At 39.7% G+C, this 15,381-nt stretch overlaps 1 non-coding gene across 1 annotated transcript; it reads left to right on the top strand.

Annotated features, from left to right (window-relative positions):
- Positions 1-7,116: 7,116 nt before the first annotated feature.
- Positions 7,117-7,419, top strand: LOC148122171 (Nuclear RNase P). The gene has a single exon (XR_015737955.1).
- Positions 7,420-15,381: the final 7,962 nt, after the last annotated feature.

The following is a 15,381-nucleotide window of genomic DNA, read 5'->3' as shown; positions in this document are numbered from 1 at the left end:
CAGCCACCTTGCTTGCTTAGCCCTGAAATAACCACACAGAACTGTATTAGTTAAATCACTACTTGGTCCATTAGCTCTAGTTTCTTATTGGCTAATTCTTATATTAATTTAACTCATTCCTCCCAATCTATGTATCGCCACATGGCAGTGGCTTACCGGGTAAAATTCGGCATGTCTGTCTCTGGCGGATCCATGGCATCTCTCCAACTCTGGTTTCTTCCTCCCAAAATTCAGTTCAGTCTTCTCCTTCTACCCGTTTTGCCCAATCAAGTCAAGGCAAGTTCTTTATTCATTAACCAATGAAAACAGCATATAGACAGAAGGACCTCCCACACCAATCAGTGTTTTTGATCTTGCTCATTCTTACAGGTATAAGATGAAATCTCAGAGTTGTTTTGATTTGCATTTCTCTGATGGCTAAAGATTTTGAGCATTTCCTTAGGTGTCTTTCAGTCATTTTAGATTCATCTGGTGAGAGTTCTCTATTTTGATCTTTACCCAATTTTTATTGGGCTATTTGTTCTTTTGATGACCAATTTCTTGATTTCTTTGTATATTTTGGAGATCAGCCCTCTGTTTCAGCTGGAGTTGTTGAAGACCTTTTCCCATTCTGTAGGCTGCTATTTTGTCTTGTTGACTATATCCTTTGCTTTATAGAAGTTTCCCAGTTTCAGTAAGTCCCATTTATTAATTGTTTCTCTCAGGATCTGTGCTACTGGGGTTATATTTACGAAGTGTACTCCCGTGCCAATGCACTTTCTCATTTCTCATTTATGAGGTTCAGTGTGGCTGGCTTAATGTTCAAGTCTTTGATTCATTTGGACTTGAGTTTTGTTCATGGTGATAGATATGGGTCTATTTTCATTCTTCTATATGTTGACATCCAGTTATATGTGCACCATTTGTTGAATATTCTTTCTTTTTCCTATTTTATATTTTTTGCTTTTTTGTCAAAAATCAGGTGTTCATAAGTGTATAGATTGATAATCAGGTCTTCAATTTGGTTCCATTGGTACTCCTGTCTGTTTTTATGCCAATATCAAGCTGTTTTCAGTACTGTAGCTCTATCGTAAAGTTTGAAGTCAGGGATTGTGATGCCTCCAGGAGTTCTTTTATTGTACAGGATTGCTTTTGGTTATCCTGGATTTTTTTTGCTTTTCCATCTGAAGTTGAATATTGTTCTTTTGAAGTCTGTGAGGAATTTTGCTTGGATAATGATGACATTGTATTGAATGTGTAGATTGATTTTGGTAAGATTGACACCTTTACTATGTTAATTCTACCTACCCAAGATTCTGGGAGATCTTTCCATTTTCTGGTGAATTCTTCATTTTTTTCTTTACAGATTTAAAGTTTTAATCATACAGGTCTTCCACTTGTTTAGTTAGAGGTACTCCAAGATATTTTATGTTATTTGTGACTCTTATGAAGGGAGATACTTCTCTGATTTCTTCCTCAGCCTGATTATCATCTCTATAAAGAAAGTCTACTGCTGTTTTCAGTTAATCTTGCATCCTGCTAAATTACTGAAGATGTTTATGAGTTGCAGAAGTTCCCTGGTAGAATTTTTAGTTACTTATGGGAACTATCATATCATCAGTAAATAATGAGAGTTTGATTTTCTTTTTTCTGAGTTGTATCCCTTTGATCTTCTTTTGTTGTCCTGTTGCTCTAGTTAGAACCCCAAGTATCATATTGAATAGATATGGAGAAAGTGGACAACTTTTCTTGTTCCTGATGTCAGTGAGATCACATTGAGTGTCTCTCCATTTCATTTGTTGTTGGCTGTTGGCTTGATGTATATTGTCTTTATTATCTTTAGATGTGTTCCTTGAATCCCTGCTTTCTCCAAGACATTTATAGTGAATGTTTGTTGTATTTTGTCAAAGACTTTTTCATAACCTAGATGATCATGTTTTTTTCCAAGTTTGTTTATATCATGGATTACATTGACACATTCCCATGTGTGGAACCATCCCTGTTTCTCTAGGATGAAGTCATGATAGATGTATTCTTGGATTTGATTTGTCAGTATTTATTCAGTATTTTTGCATCAATGTTCATGAGTGAGATAGATCTGTAATTTTTTTTTCTTAGTAATATCTTTGTTTAGTTTGGGCATCAGTATAGCTGGAAATTTGTGAAAAGAGTTTGGTAACATTCCTCCTGTTTCTATTGTATGGAATAATTTGAGAAGTATTGGTATTAGGTCTTTTTTGAAAATCTTGTAGAATTCTGTGTGGAAGCAATCTAGTCCTGGGCTTGTTTGGTTGGGAGACTTTTGATGACTATTTCTATTTCTTTAGTCTACTTAATTTGCTTATCTGGTCTTGATTTAATTTTGGCAAGTAATATTTATGTAGAAAATTGTTCATTTACCTTAAGTTTTCTAATTTTATGGAGTACAGGTTTTGAAGTATGACTTGATAATTCCCTGGGTTTCCTTTGTGTCTGTTGTTATATCTCCCTTTTTGTTTCTGACTTTGTTAATTTGGATATTTCCTCTCTGCCATTTGGTTAATTTAGATAAAGGTTTGTCTATTGTGTTGACTTTCTCCAAGTGCCAACTCTTTGACTCATTGTTTTTTGTATTGTTTTCTTTGTTTCTATTTTGCTGATTTCAGTCCTCAATTTGATTATTTATTGACATCTAGTCCTCCTGGGTGACTTTGCTTCTTTTTGTTCTATGGTTTTCAAGTGTTCTGTTAACTCACTAGTGTGTGATTTTTCCAACTTCTTTATAGAGGCATTTAGTGCAATGAACTTTCTTCTTAACACTGCTTTCATTGTATCTCATAAATTTGGGTATGTTGTGTGGTCATTTTCATTGAATTTTAGAAAGTCATTAATTTTTTCCTTTATTTCTTCATTGACCCACTGATGATTCAGGTGATCATTGTTTAGTTTCCATGTGTTTGTGTGCTTTCTGGAATTAGTATTGCTGTTGAATTCTAACGTTAAGCCATGGTAATTTGATAAGATACATGGGGTAATATTACAGTTATTTTGTATCTGTTGAGGTTTAGTTTGCTACCTAATATGTGGTCAGTTTTTAAGAAGGTTCCATGAGATACTGAGAAGAAGGTATATTCTTCTATGTTTGGATGGAATGTTCTATAGCTGTCTATTAAGTCCATTTGAGTCATGAAATCTGTTAGTTCTCTTATTTTTCTATTAAGAGTCTGTCTAGTTGACCTGTCCATTGGGGAGAGTGGAATGTTGAAGTCTCTGCCTATTAGTATGTGGGGTTAAATGTGTGATCTAAGCTTTAAAAGTATTGCTTTTACATACTAAGATGCCCTTGTATTTGGGGCATAGATGTTTAGTATTGAGATTTCTTCTTATGGATTTTTCCCTTGACAAATATGAAATATCCTTGTCTCTTTTGACTGATTTTTAGTTTGAAGTCTATTTTATTAGGTATTAGGATAGCTACACCTGCTTGTTACTTAGGTCCATTTGTTTGGAAAAAAAATTTCTCAAACTTTTGAGGTGATGCCTGTCTTTGAGGTCAAAGTGTGTTATTTTGTTGTTGTTTTGTTTTTTTTTTTGCAGTAGAAGTTTGGATTATGTTTTTATATTCAGTCTGTTAGCCTGTGTCTTTTTATAGGTGAGTTCAATCCATTTATATTAAGGTATATTAATAACCAGTGATTGCAAGTTCCTGTTATTTTAGTTTTCATTGTTGGTGATGTTATTGTGTGTGTTTTCCTCTTCTTTAGGATTTGTTGCTGTGATATCATCTATTGTCTGTATTTTTAGGTTGTAGCTAACTTCCTTAGGTTGGAGTTTTATTCTAGTACTTTGTCGAAGGCTGGGTTTGTGACCAGGTGTTGGTTAAATCTGGTTCTGTCGTGGAATATCTTGTTTTATTTATCTATGATAATTGAAAGGTTTGCTGGGCATAGTAGTCTGGTGTGACATTCATGGTCTCCTAATGTCTGCATAACTGTTATCAGGACCTTCTTGGTTTCATTTTTTCCATTGAGAAGTCAGGTATAATTCTGATAGGTCTGCCTTTTTATGTTATTTGATCTTTTTCTTTTGTAGCTTTTAATATTCTGTCTTTACTCAGTATATTTAGTGTTTTGATTATTATGTGGTAAGGAGACATTTTTTGTTCAGTTCAGTTGGTGTTCTGTAAGCTTATTGTATCTTCATATGCATATCTTTCTTTAAGTTGGGAATTTTTTTTGAATTTTGTTAAATATATTTTCTGTGCTTTTGAGTTGGTCTTCTTTTCTATCTCTATTATTCTTAGGTTTGGTCTTTTCATAGTGTTCCTTATTTCCTGGATATTTTGTGTTAATTTTTTGTTAGAGTTAATGTTTTCTTTGACTGATGAATCTATTCCTCTATCATATCTTCAACGCTTGAGATTCATTCTTCCATCTCTTGTATTCTGCTTTTTATGCTTGCATTTGTGGTGATAATTGTTTTCGCTTATTTTCCATGTCCAGAATTCCCTTGGTTTATGTTTTCTTTATTAGCTCTATTTTAGTTTACAAGTCTTGAATCATTTCGTTCACCTGTTTGATTGCTTTTCCTTGGTTTTCTTTAAGGAATTTGTTGATTTCTCCAATTTTTTGTATGTCTTTGCTCCATTTTTTTGAAAAAACTTTTCAGTTTCTCTTTAAGGGCCTCAAACATTCTTCTAAAGTTATTTTTAGGTCATTTTCTTCTATTTCATCTGTATTTAGATGTTCAAGTCTTGATATTTTAGGGCCACTTGTTTTTGTTGGAATGTTGTTCTTTGTGGTGTTGAGTGGGTTTTTACCTTGTCTACCTATCTTTTCCTCTGATTGGTTTAGTTGGGTCCCTGTCTCTGGTGATCAATCTTCCAGTTGCCAGTGGATCCAAGGCTCAGATTGTTGTGCCTAGTGTTGGAGTTGGGGCCACAGTTCCAGTCACCCTAGAGTTCACATGGCATTTCCAGATGTTCCTTAGCACTCCCGGATGTCACTCTACAATCCCCAATGTCTTTTGGGCCTGGTTCCTTGGAAGTTGCTTCTTTTGCCTGCTCATGCTGAGGTCGCTGGCTCAAACCTGTTCTCCTAGAAGTTTCTGGCTCAGGCTTGCTCTGGAAGATGTTGCTGGCTTGGGGCCTGGTCTTATGGAGGTTGCAGGCTCCAGACTGTTCCTGCAGAGGTCACTGGTCTAGGTCTGGTTCTGTGAAGATTCTTGGCTTAGCTCGGTCACACAGAGGTTGCTGGCTCAGGCCTACTTCCTTGGTGGTAGCTCCTTCATACCTACCTGTTCCTGCAGAGGTTGTTGCCTGGGACCTGCTCTGGTGGAGGTTACTAGCTCAGGCCTTGACCCATAGAGGTCACTCACCACACCTGATTCAGTGGAGGTTGCTGGCCTGGGCCTGCTTCCACAGATGTCCCTGACTTAGGCCTCTGGAATTTTCTTAATTAATGATACATGTGGGAGATCCCAATCCATTGTGGGTGGGGTCACTCCTAGACTACCTCTTTCTGGGTTTTATAAGAAAACCAGCTGTGTAAGCCATGTGGACCAAGTTAGCAAGCAGTACTCCTCCATGGCCTCCATTAGCTCTGGCCTCAAGGTTCCTTCCCTGCCTGAGTTCCTGTCTTAGTTTCCTTCAATGATAAACTGTGATATGGATATGTAAGCCAAATAGACCATTTCCTTCCCAACTTGCTTTTGGTCATAGTGTTTCATCACAGAAATAGAAGACCAAGCTAAGACACCATGAGAGGATTGCCTGTTACAGGTTTCATTATTCTATAACACAGTTATTTTGATAACACTTAAGATCAAATGTGTAGAAATGAAAGAGGACCAATAATCTATGCATTCTTTTTCCCCAGGCACAAGTGTTGGGCCCTGTCTCCCCTTACTCCCTGGGGTGCATCTCTGCGGACCGTTTTGCTCAGCCAGCTAACCTTCCTGCTAGTTTCTGTTATCTCTGCCTAGCCTGGTGATTTAGCCATAAGGTTTTGTTCTATCTTTGGTATGGTAATTTCCCACCTGCCCAAGAGAGTTCCTTCATGGCGCCAGTTTCTTTCTCCGCTTGGCCCACTGTCTGGCGCTGCTCTCCGCCCCCAACTCCCTGCCTGCAAAGGAGTTCCCACAAGGCACTGGTTTTCCCTCACCCCCCTTGGCTGGGAAGGAATTCCTTTACTGGGGCCAGGGTATATTAGCTTTGCATTTAGCTGAATAAAGTGGCATTTGGCTATCTCTTGATGAATGACCCAGGTCTCTTTGTGTGCGTGTCTTTTGTTCAATCCCCAGGCCTTTGCCCAAACTCGTGGTTGGGTTGGTATGGAGGCTTGCGAATCATACCGGGAGGGTGGCGCAGATTCAGGTGGTACAAGTGGAGGCCCCACTGGGATAGAAAGCAGCTACAATTGGAGGACACTCGTCTGCTGCAGGACCCACCTGCAAGTTTTTGGGAGGTAAGGATCTGAGGGATCGCCCTCGGGAGGCTGGCCAGCAACAAGTAAGTAGCAAGTGTGTATTGGCTAAATGGGTGCGAGTGTTTCTGCTTCAATGTTAAAGGCCGGTTAACAGGCCAATTGTTAGGTCTTTTGAAGCAACTAGGCACTGGTATTAAAGTATAGACAGCACATGAGTTCCTTAAGACAGTTTTCTTTTATGTAAGGTAGTTAATTACCTAATTTTTTTTTGAGAGAGTTTAGTCCCTGGTTTCTCACGCAGAGAGCTTTATTTTACTGAAAGGAGCAGGCTAGCGGGAGCCCGCCCAGCGGGAGTCCGTTTCCGAGGTGGCAGGGCCCGGGGGCAACTGGCAGTGAGGGAGTGGCCGGCGACTCGTGGGAACACCCCTCCCGCTGCGGCACCTAGCCTGCACTCTCCTACCCTTGAGGAGATTCTAAAAGCAGTAGCTCTGAGTTCTATTAAGAGCATTGGGGAACAGAAAGTTAAAAATGTTAGAAGGGATATAGAGGAGGAGCACAGCACGGAGCGCAGTGGCACGTCGGGCCGGATGAAAGTGCCTGTGAGGGGCGGGCGCACGGAGCTGGCCGCCCCGGGGCTCTGCGCAAAAGCCGGAGTGGGTAAAAGTGCCAGCGGCCAGTGGCCAGAGTTCGCTCCTGCCCCTTCCTCCTCTCCTCTGGCAGCTCGGATGGAGGAGGGCAGAGGAAGCTCATCGGTGTGGCCCACGTACTGAGTGCTCGTCACTCCCTGGCCCCTGGGAAGGTCTGAGATTGGGGCCCCCGCGGCCCTAACCAGGCCCTCCCCAAGCAGGGTGGTGAGTTCCCAGAGAGCAGGGCCCACAGCGGCGCGGCTGTTAAAGCTTATAAAACTTTACCTAATGATGGGGCTGGAGAGATGGCTCAGAGGTTAAGAGCATTGCCTGCTCTTCCAAAGGTCCTGAGTTCAATTCCCAGCAACCACGTGGCAGCTCACAACCATCTGTAATGAAATCTGGAGCCCTTTCTATTGTTCTTTTTAAAAATAATAAGATAATGGGATGTCCCGGGCAGCTCACTGAGCAGCTGCCAGTGGCTGTGGGTCCCCGCAAGATCTCCAGGAGCGCCATGCGGCCAGGGGAGTCAGGGTCCCTGGGTGAGCGGCAGAGTCAGGTGGCTGGATGCGGTGGACGGCAGAGTAAATGGACATAAGGCTATACATAAAGCTAGACATTTATTACTTAAAGAAAGGGAGACATGGACAAACATAGAGAAAACAAAGACACACATACACATGACACAAAACAAATACACACACACACATACATACACACGCACACACACGAGAGAGAAGATGGCGGTGAGGGGAGGTGGGGTCAGAAGTGGCTGGGGTGGGTGTGGTTAGTTCTTAAAGTGACAGCAGAAGACTAACACTTTCTTTTTTAAAAAAAGCTGTTCGCACGTTTTTTTAGGGTGCCCTTACTTAACAAAGGAGCAGGAAAACAGCTTTCTAGGACGCTTCGGAAATCTTCAGAACCTTGTTCTGAGTTTGTTGACCACCTACTACAGGTGGGAGGTCGTGTTTTTGGGGATGTGAGCTCGGCTGTGCCAGCCATAGAACGGTTAGCCTGTGAAAACACTGGCAGACTTTTGTCATGAGGTTTTGTGCCCCCATAGAAATGACTATTTAAATGATTTATTCCGGTTATATGATGGCATCCATGTGCTGGGTCAGGTAATTGTTTCTGCCCCTAGGGAAGGTCAAGGCAGAGATAGATCTAGAAATTGTTTTCACTGTGAAAGGTCAGGACACTTCAAAAGAACTGCCCTGCTGTTAAAGGGATGGTTATTCAGCCCAGGGAAAAAGCAGGTAGTGGTGGCGCACACCAGTAGGATTTACTCTTTGGAGGCAGAGACCTACAGATCTCTGTGAGTTCAAGGCCAGCCTGGCCTATGGAATAAGTTCCTAAAACAGTTAGAGACAGGATGCAGAGTGGCATCCACTTCTCTCTGGAATACTCCTATCTTTATTATTAAAAAAAGGTCCGACAATGGAGACTGCTGTAAGATCTTAAATCAGTAAATGGTTTTAGGGACATTCTACAGGATGGTCCAGATCCTATACTAATATGGGATGGTCCAGATCCTATACTAATATGGGATGGTCCAGATCCTGTACTAATATGGGATGGTCCAGATCCTGTACTTATGTGGGGTCGAGGGCCTGTCTGTGTTTTCTCACAGGATGAAAATCAAACCAGATGGCTTTCAGAGCGACTAATTCGGTGCACTCAGAAGAAGGACAACGGACCCGAGGACAGCTTAACTGACAACCGCCCAGCAGAAACAACGGAGTGAGACAAGCTCCAGGAGGAACCTGTAATCCAGCCCACAGAGAGGAGCCTGATCCGGACCTGCAGCCCCAACTCACATTGCTGCAGGGAGACTCCAGACAAAGAGATCCTGCTGAGATGAGCTGACTATGGTGTCTGCAGCTGGCGGTGGTGGTCCGAGTACCAAGGACTCTTCCTTTATGCATCTACCCCTCCCATGTTATTGACAGCCATTGCTGTGGCTGCCAGGGCAGTTATTGCTGCTGGATTTTTCCTTTAATCAGTTAGCCTCTTCTGCTAGCGCTGTGGATACCTTCTCAGGACAGGTTGCAAATGCCATGGCCGTTCAAATTGAACTAAATTTATAATTAAATACCACAGTTAATTTTACAATTGGTTATGTTTTTGACCTCTGCTAGGTGAAAGGCTTTTTGCTGTTTTTAATGGACCCTGGAGTACAAGATTTACTAATTGGCTATTATTTATTATTCTAGTTAGCTATACCAGGGTTCCTTCCACCAGTGCTGAGTCCTTACTTAAAGGGCTCCATTTTGGGCAGATTTTTAAGGATTGAGCAGGCACAGTTTCCTTTTGGAATGCTTATATGTGCTGGAGCATCATCTTCATGATTTCATGGTGCCAGAGCTAAAGGCAAGCTCAGGTCAGTGTTGCCACGTGGCAAGTCCTCTTAGCTATTGCCCCAGAGTATTTTTCAGCATAAATCTGGCTGAACTTGGTGATTGGTGACTAGTGAGCCAATGATGGGTAAGGTTTTTGGGGGGCTGCCCCAACCTAAGACAGAAAATGTGTTTTTGACCTGGATGCTTTCCAATGACGGTTAAGGGTTCTGCCTGACATCCATTGCTACCCAAGACAGGCCTAGTCATATAATTTATATAAAAGGAGGACCTGTAGGGCCCTGTCTTCCCTTACTCCCTGGGGTGTGTCTCTGAGGACTGTTTTGGCCAGCTAGCTAAGCTTCCTGCTAGTTTCTGTTATCGCTGCCTAGCCTGGTGATTTAGCCATAGGGTTTTGTTTTATCTATGGTATGGCAATTTCCCACCTGCCCAGGAGAGTTCCTACATGGCACCAGTTTCTCTCTCCACTTGGCCCACTGTCTGGCGCCGCTCTCAGCCCCCAAACCCCTGCCTGGGAAGGAGTTCCCACACGGCGCCGGTTTTCCCTCAGCCCCCCCTTCCCCCCCCCAGGCTGGGAAGGAATTCCTTTACTGGGGCCAGGGTATATTAGCTTTGCATTTAGCTGAATAAAGTGGCATTCGGCTATCTCTTGACAAATGACCCAGATCTCTTTGTGTGTGTATCTTTTGTTCAATCCCCAGGCCTTTGCCCAAACTCGTGGTCAGTATGGAGGCATGCGAACTGTACTGGGAGGGTGGTGCAGTTTCGGGTGATACTGTGTTAATGAAAGTAGCCAAGAAGAACATTCTGAAGGGGAGGGGGAAGAAATCGCCTTGGCTAGAAATGTGCATAGATGAGACAATGATGTAAACCAATAAAACATAGGAACTGACAATGTCTTTTAAAAAGGAAAAGAAAAACTTGAATCTAGGAAATGATATTACATGGCCTGTGGTGATGATTCATTGGTACGTTCTTCATTAATAAGGGGGAAATCCTAGGTTCAATCCATTATACCACACACATACTTAAAATGAGTAAAATCTTAAATGAAGTCACTCTTACTTTTTTGTGTGAATATGTATCATATGTACAGTTATGTAATCCATGTACACATGAGTATATGTTTGTCTTTGACTCTGCACATGTGCACATACATGTTGAAGGCAGAAGCCAACATTAAATGTCTTCCTCCACTGCTCTCCACCACATTTTCTGAGACTGGATCTGTCTCTGAACCTTAGTTCACTAATTTAGCTAGACTGGCTTGCCCGTGATCTGCTGGCATCCTTTTACCTCTGCCCCTTCCCAGGTCTGTGTCAGGGTACAAGTTCTCTTTAAATGGGTTTTATGTGGGTTCTACTTATGTTTGTGAGTCAGATATGGTAGCAATTGAGCCATTTTTCCAGCCTGCACTATTTCAAAAATATACAAAACATAGGGTAACAATATAGTATATCTCTCTCTCCCTCTCTTTCTAATTATATATACATATTATACACTATATACATATTAATATAATGATATAGAAACTATACATTATAATAAATATATTATAACTATACATTATAATTATGCATATAATGATAGTATATCTGTACAAATGAACTGATAGAGTTTATATATCATGATAATATGGTAATAGAATTGAGAACAGCTTCTAAACTAAAGGCAGACCACAGAATGAACAGTTTTAGGTTAAACATAAGATGTTGTAAGGGATGGTGAGATGGCTCAGTGACCCACATGATAGAACCAGAGAACCACTGGTTCATATAAGTTGCTCTCTGCTCTCCAAAGATATGATGTGTCATGTGCTGTCTGTCTGACTATCCTTTTTGTCTTTTTTCTCTCTCTGACATATATGTATATAACTAAATGAATAAATATTATTTAAGTCTTATAATACTACATGGATTCTGGTGGTTAAATATAAGTCATCAGGCTTAGAGATAAGCATCTTATTCCATTGAGCCATCTAGCTTGCCCCTGAGATTTCTAATTTTCTTTTCTCTTTTATTATTATTATTATTAAAATTTTTTACCTCCTCCCACCTCCCACATTACTCTTTCTCCTCCCCTTCCCCATCCCCCTCCCTCTCCAGTCCAAAGAGCAGTCAGGGTTCTTAGCCCTGTGGGAAGTCTAAGGTCCTCTCCCCTCCATCCAGTTCTAGGAAGGTGAGCTTCCAAACAGACTAGGCTCCCACAAAGCCAGTCAATGCAGTAGAATCAAAACCCAGTGCCATTGTCCTTGGCTTCTCAGTCAGCCCTCCTTGTCAGCCACATTCAGAGAGACCAGTTTGATCACATGCTCTATCAGTCCCAGTCAAGCTGGCCTTGGTGAGCTTCCATTAGATCAGCCCCACCATCACAGTGGGTTGGCGCACCCCTTGTGGTCCTCACTTCCTTGCTCATGTCACATTGGAGCACTGGACTGAGATTTCTAATTTTCTAAGATGAAATAGATGAAATTCATGTGGTAAAGGAACCTGCAGATAAATTTTGTGCAGTTTTTGCCAAGTTATATGAGAATAACAAGCAATATTTTATTTCTGTGTACTTATTCAATTTTAAACAAAACATAATATGTTATTTGAATATTTAAATTGGGAAAAAACCATCATAGGCAAACTAGTTTCAGAATAGTATTTGGCAACATCATACTCACATTATATAATAAAATTTAAGCTATTATATTCTTGATCCGAACAAAATGGAATGCAGTATACACATTTAAAGAAAACAATTATTAAATCTTTTTAAATTTACTTTAATTCTCCTCTCCCCCCACAATGTGTGCATTTATGAGTATACTTGCAAAGTCACATATGTGTAGGTCAAAGGACAACTCACTGGAGTCATTTTCATTCTTCCACGCAGTAATTTCCAGAAACTGAACACAGACAATTAGACTTGGTGGCAAACACCCTTACCTACTTACCTGCTGATCTGTCTCACAGGCCCCTGATACCTGGCTACGTTGTTGTTGTTACATACTAAGGTGAAACAAGCATACTGCAAAAAGGAAAGAAAACACAGAAGAGCTTTGTTGCCACTGATTCATTACACAAGAAAAAGAAATAAACAGCACTTCATACTTGAATTTAAAAATGAAAGTAATCATAGAAAGCTTAGGAATATGCATATGCAGAATATTCATAAAGTTTCCATTTAAAATAGAACTGCATTTTTCTGTGACATTACCACCCATATTGCAAGCTTTATTCTTAAAATAATAGTCATCTGACAAAAATAATTTAACAATTATTTGCTTTGGGAAAAAAGGTCTCATTTATGCCTCAAAACCCAGGAGGTGTGGGGGTAGATGGTGTAGGAGGAGCTGTAAATGTGCTAATTTCCTCATCTTCCATGAAGAGGAGTGAACTAGTACTGTGCCATTTCTGAATCTTATAAATGAGGAAACATAAATCTAAAACTTTTTCACTAAAATAGCTCAACTATCTTTATTTTTGAAAAAAATTGAGTAATTTGATTACAGAGTCTTCAGAATCTGAAAAAAAATAATGAAGTGTGCAGTAGAGATGGCTCAGTTGGTAAAGGGCTTATTCTGCCAGCATGAGACCTTGAGTAGGAATCCTATTATTTCCCAGAACTGATGAAAAAGGCTGAATGACTTTTACACAGGTGTTGAACACCTGTGATCTCCATACTAAGTAGTCTAAGACTGGAAGACATTTTAGCCACCCCAGATGAATCAATGAGCTAAATGCTGAGTGGAGATGAAAATCAATGAAATATAATCCCTGAATATCCATTCAAAAGAATAATCAAAGATAATCAAAAGAAGACTAAAAAGAAAAAAGAAAATTACCACAACAAAATAACAGAAATTAAAAAAACATTCAATAATAAGTCAATATCAATAATTTCAATTTCCCAGTAAAAAGAGACAGACTAACAGTTTGAATTAGAAAAGAGAATCCATATTTTTATTACCTTTAACAACTTCTATTTCCCAAATGCAAGGGCACCCATAGTTGTAAAAGAAGCATGACTAAACCTTAAATCATACATCAAGCCTCACATATCAGCAATCAAAGAGTTGAATACCTCAATCTCATCAATAGAGAGATCATTCAGACAAAAACTAAATAGAGAAATAATGGATCTATAGATATCTATAGAACATTTCATAAAACCACAAAGGAATAAATCTTCTTTTTCACAACTTATTAAACATTCTCCAAAATTGGCCAACATTCTAGGTCACACTGCAAGTCTCAACATATTCATGAAAATTATCATAGTACATCACCATGCATTAAAGCTGGATATCAATAACAGGAGAAAGCTTACACTCATGGAATCTGAGCAGCTATCAACTGAATGACTGCTGTGTCAAGTCAAAAATAAAGAAATTAAAGACTTCTTAGAATTCACTGAAAGTGAATGCACAATCTGTCCAAACTTATGAAATGCTGAAAGTAGCTGTGTTAAGAAAATAGTTATAGCATCACGAGCCTTCATAAGAAAATTGCATGATCTCATACTAGAAACTTAACAACACTCATGAAAGATCTAAAACAAAAATCAACAAACACACTCAAGAGGAGTAGATGGTAGGAAGTAAATTAAACCAAGGGTTTAAATCAGTAAAGAAGCAACAAAGAGAAAAATACAGAGACTCAATGAAACAAAGAGTCAGTTCTTTGTGAAAATCATCAAGGTAGACAAACATTTATCTATAGTAGCTAAAACATAGAGAAAGAATATCCATATTAACGAAATTCAAAATGAAAAGGGGGAAATAAAAACAGACACCATGGGAATTCAAGGAAAATTAGGTCATATTTCCAAAACTTGTACTCCACAAAATTGGAAATCTAAATGAAATGGATAATTTCCTTAATAGATACCACTAACCAACATTAAGTCAAGATATATAAACATTTTAAATACACCAATAACTCGCAAGGAGGTGGAAGTAGTCATCAAAATCTCTCAATTCCCCCTGGGCCCCCAAAAAATTTCAGGGCAAGATAATTTTAGTGCAAAATTCTAAGCAGTCTTCCAAAGAAGAGCTAATACCAATACTCTTCAAATTACTGCACAAAATAGATAAAGAAGGAATATTGCCAAATTCATTTTCAGAGGCCACAGTTTCCCTGATACTCAAACTTGAACAAAGATTCTGTCAAGAAAGTGAATTACATACCAACTGTTGGGGGAGGCTATCTGTTCATTCCTGGCTGCCCAGAACCGAAATGATCACACAGAAATCTGTATCAATTGCAATACTGTTTGGCCAATAGCTTAAGCATAATCCTAGGTAGCTATTATATCCTAAACTAACCCATCTTCATGAATCTGTGCATCACCATGAGGTCATGACCTATTGACAAAGTTTTGGTAAGCTCCAGAGGAGGCATCTATCCCCTACAACTGTGGTTATATGGCTTCCCACAGGCTCTGCCTGCCCCTCCCCAGCATTCAGTTTAGTTTTCCCACCTAGTTCTATTCTGCTAAGCCACTGGTCAAAACAGATTTATTATTTATTAACCAATAAAAGCAACACATATGCAGATTAACTTTCCACACCATTTCCTCTTTTCTGTTTGAATGAAAAGAAAGATTTTAACTTTAGCATAGTAAAATAACATATAACAAAACAGTTGTCAAGCAAAAATTAGTTCCTTTTTGTTTCTATTATGTGGAACACTTTGAAGAGTATAGGTATTAGCTCTTCTTGGAAGTTCTGATAGAATTCTGCATTAAAACTATGTGCCCCTGGGCTTTTTTTGGTTGGGAGATTTTTGGTGAGAGGTTCTATTTCCTTGTAATTTATAGGTCTATTTAAATTGCTCACCTGGTCTTTTTTGTTTTGTTTAGTTTTTGTTATTATTTTCAGGTTATTATTATTAGTAGTAGTAGTAGTAAAAATTTTACCTCCTCCCCTCCTCCTATTTCCCTCCCCTTCCCTTCATCTCCCCGCCTCTCCAGTCCAGAGAGCAATCAGAGTTCCCTACCCTGTGGGAAGTCCAAGCTCCTGCCCCA

The sequence above is a fragment of the Myodes glareolus genome, chromosome 5 (genome assembly GCF_982192425.1).
Source record: "Myodes glareolus chromosome 5, mMyoGla1.1, whole genome shotgun sequence".
In the NCBI taxonomy this organism is placed as follows: domain Eukaryota; kingdom Metazoa; phylum Chordata; class Mammalia; order Rodentia; family Cricetidae; genus Myodes; species Myodes glareolus.
The sequence above is the reverse complement of the archived record's forward strand: the minus strand, read 5'-3'. Positions and strand labels throughout refer to the sequence as shown.